Source organism: Fukomys damarensis, unplaced genomic scaffold (assembly GCF_012274545.1).
Source record: "Fukomys damarensis isolate Sample0158 unplaced genomic scaffold, DMR_v1.0_HiC HiC_scaffold_14, whole genome shotgun sequence".
NCBI lineage: Eukaryota > Metazoa > Chordata > Mammalia > Rodentia > Bathyergidae > Fukomys > Fukomys damarensis.
The window spans coordinates 21,722,225-21,728,110 of record NW_022900926.1 but is presented as its reverse complement, the minus strand read 5'-3'; the positions used below and the strand labels follow the sequence as shown (position 1 = coordinate 21,728,110).

Here is a 5,886-nt window from a genome sequence, read left to right as displayed (position 1 = left end):
ATGGCTTTTGCTATTCTAGGTCTCTTATGGTTCCAAATGAATTTTTGGATTCTTCTTTTTAGTTCTATGAAATATAGTGTTGGAATTTCAATTGGTATTGCATTGAATCTGTATAGCAGTTTTGGTAGTATGGCCATTTTCACTATGTTGATTCTTCCTACCCAGGAGCAGGGGATATCTTTCCATTTTCTTATATCTTCTTCAATTTCTTTTTTCAGAGTGCTGTAGTTTTCAGTGTAGAGGTCTTTTGCTTCTTTTGTTAGATTGATTCCCAGATACTTCATTTTTTGGGGTGTTATTGTGAAAGGAATTGTTTCCCTAATTTCTTGTTCAGTGAGTCTGTTATTTGTGTATAAGAAGCCTACTGATTTTTGGGTGTTGAACTTGTATTCAGCTCCTCTAGCAGAGATTTTTGAAAGAGACTGAGTTGGGTCCTTCTTTCACCAAGTTGTTGTATGACCACCTATCTCAGCTTTCAAAAGAGTTCCAGCATTACTTTCCAACCACAAAAGTTTACTGAACAGGGAGAGAATGGGCCTATGATCCATTTGTGAGTAAGCCAGACATATTGCCTTTTCTGTGCTAGAAGACCATCAACTGTTTGAAACCGCAAATGATGGTGGCCTTAAAAGTACGTTTGAGATGGCTTTAATTCTTTCTGCCCCCAACTCCCAGATTTATGGAAAAATTGTCTTCCACAGAACCAGTACCTGGCACCAGAAAGATCAGGGACTGATGATCTTGCAGATGACTTGTCTTAGAGTGCTGCCCACGATAGACATCACATGCTACATGGTGCAGTGGCAGATATTGTTTGCTAGAATATTGATGACATATTTTCTCAAATTCCTACCTCTCTGCTATAAAAGTTTAATTCTATTTGCCAATATTTGTGGCAGCTGGTATAGTCTTCTGACATAGTTTTGGTCAATAAGACATAAACAGACTTCTGTCTTTGTCTCTGTGTCTCCCCCACCCATGGTGCGGCATCACTGGAGGGCATTCTGGTAGGGCCTTTTCATTTCATAGAAGGGACAGATGTAGCAGGAGAGTTTGCTTGCCTTGATCCTTTTCCAGTCTTTCTGCTTTGAATGTGGAGACCATGATGTGTAGCTCTGCAATGGCTATCCTGCAACCAAAAGACAAGATTGAGGATAAAAATCAGCAGCTAAAAACGGGGGGGGGATAAGGAGATTGGAAGCCTGAATCACCAGTGCTCACAATGAACAGCTGAGCTAATGCCTGAGACTACCTACTCTACCTCTGGACTATTGTTATAGGAGAAAAAAAATAGACCCCCATTGATTTAGGCCACCATCAATTTGACCTTCTGGTAATTATGCTGACATTTTTTTCTCACTCAGTGCCAGGCCACGCTAAAGTGCTCCTTCATAGCGTTGTAACATATACCACAATGGAGAAGAGAATGTTTGAGGGAAAGGAGGAAATGAGAAAAGAAGAAACCACAAACTTACGTGCAGAAGGTATAAGATTAGAACAGTAAGAAAAAAAAAACACAAAAATGCAAAAAACAAACAAACAAAAAAACAACCCTGGTTGATGGGGAGAATGAGAACATGCTGAGATCTTACAGCTACAGCAGCAGCCAGGGCTTGGCGGGAGTGCTATGGACCCTGAACTGTGCTCTGTGGGCACTAGCTCCTTGTTGAGTCTTTCCTGGGCTAATTCTCCAGAACATCTTTACAATATCCCTTGTCACTAAAGGCAATCAGAGTGTCTCTATTTCATGCAACTAAGAGAGCTCAACGTACATAGTTTCTAGTCTTGAGTCTCAAAAAAAAAATGTTGCTATCATATTCTCTGAGAAAGTATTTCTCAACATCACACTGGGCTAATAAAGCTATTTGAAAAAGGAAGTAACCAACCTAAAGAAGCACACAGTATGTGCTCGGTGCCCATCATTTCCTCTTTCATGTCTCTTCCCCTGCAGTCTGTGCACTGGAAAGAGAACTCACCACTCTCATGCCTTGTGCCCTCTTACTGATTGTGGACACCCAGTGACCTCCTACTTCGAGAATATCTAGCACTGTCCTGATTCACAAGGCTTCGACTTACTGCCTCTCTCCACTCTGATCTTTTATCAACATTTAGGTAAAATGGGTCTATATCCTGTAGGCAGATCCTCTTAGATGGCTCTGGGTAGTGATAGTTAAATAAGTGAACTTATTGACATCAGGATTTAATAATCACTTTGGGCTCAGCACTCCAAGTATATATTTGGGCATTATAACAGTTTTGAACTAGCAAAAACAATTAGCAAACAATGTCAACTAAGAAATAATAACTGGTAAAACAATGAACTTCCAATAGTGTCTTTAGTGGTTTTGACAGGGAGTAGAAAATAAAATATCTTGCCTTGCACAAAGGGGTCTTTTAAACGGTGCTTTTCAAATATTATTTGTTTATAGTAAATAATTGTGCCTGCTTCCTTTTCTCACAATTCTTATTCCAGAGGCCATGCAGTGCACACCAGATGTCATCCTACATGTGCTGGTGTGGGCTGCAGGCAAGGACACCCCCCAAACTGAATCTGTGCATTTATATCTGACAAAGAGGTATTCACTCCCTCTGAGATCTGAAGAGAAATCTATTGTTCCCCAGTATAAACAATTTCTCCATGGGAACACAAAGAAGGATTCGGGTGTTTTTATCTTTTGGAATTAAAATAAAGTTCTCCACAGGATAGCTAAAACCAAAACCTCTCCTTTATATCCGGGAGAGGCCACATGACCCTGGGGGTCCGCTCCTTCCTGATGTGAACAGACACTTTCAGGAAGAAAGTTCTCTAGAAGGCTCATCAGCTAATCACTCTTAAATTAAATTCTAAGCTTGCTTGCTTAGCTCAGATCCCAAGTCTCAGTAAAATCTTCTCAAAAACCTTAATGATGTAAAAATGTAAGAATATTTTTTCTCTATTCCATGGTGAGTCTCAGGCTCACCTCTCAGTGGTGTCACATGCTGCTTGACTTATGGTTACCTTCTTGCTTTTGTTTTTTAAAAATCTTTATTAAGTTTATTGGTACAGTATAGGCATACAATACAGTTACATTCATCATTGGGATCTTGTACCTTTACAAGACTTATCTTGGTTCTTATTTTTCCTCATTCCCCAGACCTCCCTTCCCTGTTTACAAAGACATTGTTTCTATGTTTTTCCTTTTTACATATTTTTTTCTTTTTTGCTTTTTCCCTTTCCCCTATCCCTCCCACTTCCTCTATTCTTTTAGACCTTTTTTCCCCATTATACAATATCAATTATACATATTGATCCTTATTTACACTCTTAGTTTCTCACACCAGAGAAACACATCCCTGCAGAAAAGATGTGGGCCTCCATCACTTTGGGTAGGTTTGAGAGAGCCACAGAGAGAGCCACAGACATATTTACTAGGCAGAACCAAAGGAGTACACACTCAGAAAATGTGTGGGTGTTAGAAGGGAGAGAGCGCACTGTGGTTTGGAGTATTTATGTGGTCTTGGTGTTATGTGGTCACCTGAAGACAGATGGATCTACGATGTTTGTTCTCTGAGTTGTTTATCTTTTAGGTAGTGTTTTTCAGGTTATTCTTTCGTGGGTTAAACCAAAAACTGACCTTATCAACTTGACTACAAAGAAACCGTCTGCATGTGTTGTGATTTAGAGATATACATAATTAATAGTGCTGTTACTTTGAGGATGACAATCTTTGGCATTTATGGGTGTATAGTATCCGAAGAAAAACACAGGCCCACTTTATGGATTTAGTGTATATTTAAGACTTTTAGGAGTTTAGGGGGAAGGAGCATGAACAGGAAACAAGAACAGAAACAACAGGACTAGGGGTGAAGAGGGCTTTGTGAACTTGGGTAACTTTGTTAATGTCTTGAAGCTGTCATTTTCTCAAAATTACAATTTTAAAATTACAATTTTCCTCTTCTTTCTACTTGCCTGTAGTTCCTCTATCATATCTCAATACTTCTCCCCAATTCCTTGTCTTCATAAAATTAGCTATACAAATTCACAGGTTTCCCTTTTTCTTTGGATCTATATTTTCTTATGAAAGCTCCCATGTCATTTAAATTTTATGCTAAATAAATTTTTATGCTTTTATTTTATTAATCTCTTTTTTTTAAATAAATTCCTTAGGCATGAACCTGAGAATGGGTAAGAAAATTTATAATCAGTACCTTGATCAAAGAATGTACGTATATGTAGACCTTTCAAAGAGAATTAAAATAAGCTAAATTTGTGTGAGCAAAGAATTTATGCTTGAATTTTGGACTAGAAATGAAAAAGTAATCTCTTACTACTCCAAATGATGTTGAGAACAGTTTTATCTACATATGGGACCTTGTCATCTGGAAGTATATGTTAATTTTGTCACAGAAATAGTTGCGGGTTAGGAGTGAGAGAGACAGTCTTTTCTTTAGCTTTCTAGATATTTTTTGAGAGAGGCAGTGGGGTGCTGTGATCAAGCAGGAAGTCCCTGAAGCTGGACCACTGGGACTTAGTAGCCCTTAACCGTCGATTAGTCATGTGATCTTGGGCACATCACAAGGTGCCGGTTAAGTTTCATTGTTTCAATGTGATTGGCTTGGGGAAGCTGCCCAGGGAATTAATAAAGCACACTTTTGCGTTTATGTGTGGGTAGAAAATGGAGGATCGGCCTTGGGATGTATATCTGGGCCCTGCCTACTTGCTCTGTGCTCTTCTCCCCATGCTCTGCTTTCAGCCATCTCAAGTTGAGTAGCAGTCCTCAACCATGCTTTTCTGCCATGATGTTTCGTGCTTTGAAATAAAACCCATGTACTGAAACCCCTGAAACTGTAAGTAAACTTCTCCTTGATTTTGGGAGTCAGGTAGTTTTTCCCAGCAATGGGAAAGCTGACTTCTGTTACTTGTAAAGTGCAGATAGGAAAATAGATCCCACATAGGATACTTGTGAAGGTTAAATGAGATAATTGTGAAAAATGCTTAGTCTTTTCCCTGACAAATAAGTAAATATTAGCTGTGTGTCATTAGTAGCTAGAGTCCTCCTCACCCCTTCCCTCCAAGAGCTTCATCAGAGAGAGAGAAAGAGAGAGAGAGAGAGAGAGAGAGAGAGAGAGAGAAATTTATAAACTAAAAAGTGTCATATTGCTTTATCTTATAGTAGAAGTGTATAGCAGGTCTACAGAAGGAAAATATCATTCTATTTCAAGGGGTGGGAAGTGGTCAGGAAATTTTTTATAATAACTTTGAGCTTAATCTTAAAATCAGTTTTTACGTGAGTTCTTAGTTCAAATAGTTCTAGAGGAAGAGATTTTAAGCTGTATATTTTCCCTGTATACTAGTAATCAGTAACTCTAGTTTTGAAAAACAAGCTTACTTCTCTGACTTATTGCAAGTGATAAATCACCATTTGTTTGTGAGTTCCCTATTTTGCCTTTCATAACTTCCATACTTGCCCATCCTATGAATTTTGTGCCTCCACTCCATTACTTAGTTATCAATTTCTGGTTTAAATTGATCAATAGACTAGTAGAAGTCTATATTAGAAGAGCTTGCTTATTGAAAATCAAGACATGTCGATCTGGGTATAGTGACACATGGCTGTTGTCCCAACTACACAGGAGGCTGAAGCAGGAAGTTAAGCTCAGGAGTTAGAGGCCAGTCTAGGCAACACAGCAAGACCGTGTCTCAAAAACAAACAAACAAACAAACAAACAAACAACTCCAGATAGAAAGAAAGAAACAAGGAAAAAAACTAACAGACACACAGATTGAAAATGAAACCAATACTTTCTTTTAGGCCAAAAGAGGGAGAAACAATTTAACTGAGACTTAGGTGAGGACATAAGTGTTAAAAAAAAAAAAAAACCCACATTGAAAGAAGAGTAATAGGA

At 38.5% G+C, this 5,886-nt stretch overlaps 1 long non-coding RNA gene across 3 annotated transcripts in view; it reads left to right on the top strand.

Moving 5' to 3' along the window:
* Window positions 1-5,886, top strand: part of LOC104863891 — a 48,294-nt gene that overhangs the window by 31,236 nt on the left and 11,172 nt on the right. Inside the window, exon 2 of one of the 3 annotated variants that reach the window (XR_780708.2) lies at window positions 1,365-1,484. The exons of the other annotated variants lie outside the window; for them this stretch is intronic. This is a non-coding gene — a long non-coding RNA (uncharacterized LOC104863891). The remainder of the gene's footprint in view (window positions 1-1,364; window positions 1,485-5,886) is intronic. 3 annotated transcript variants of the gene reach the window in all.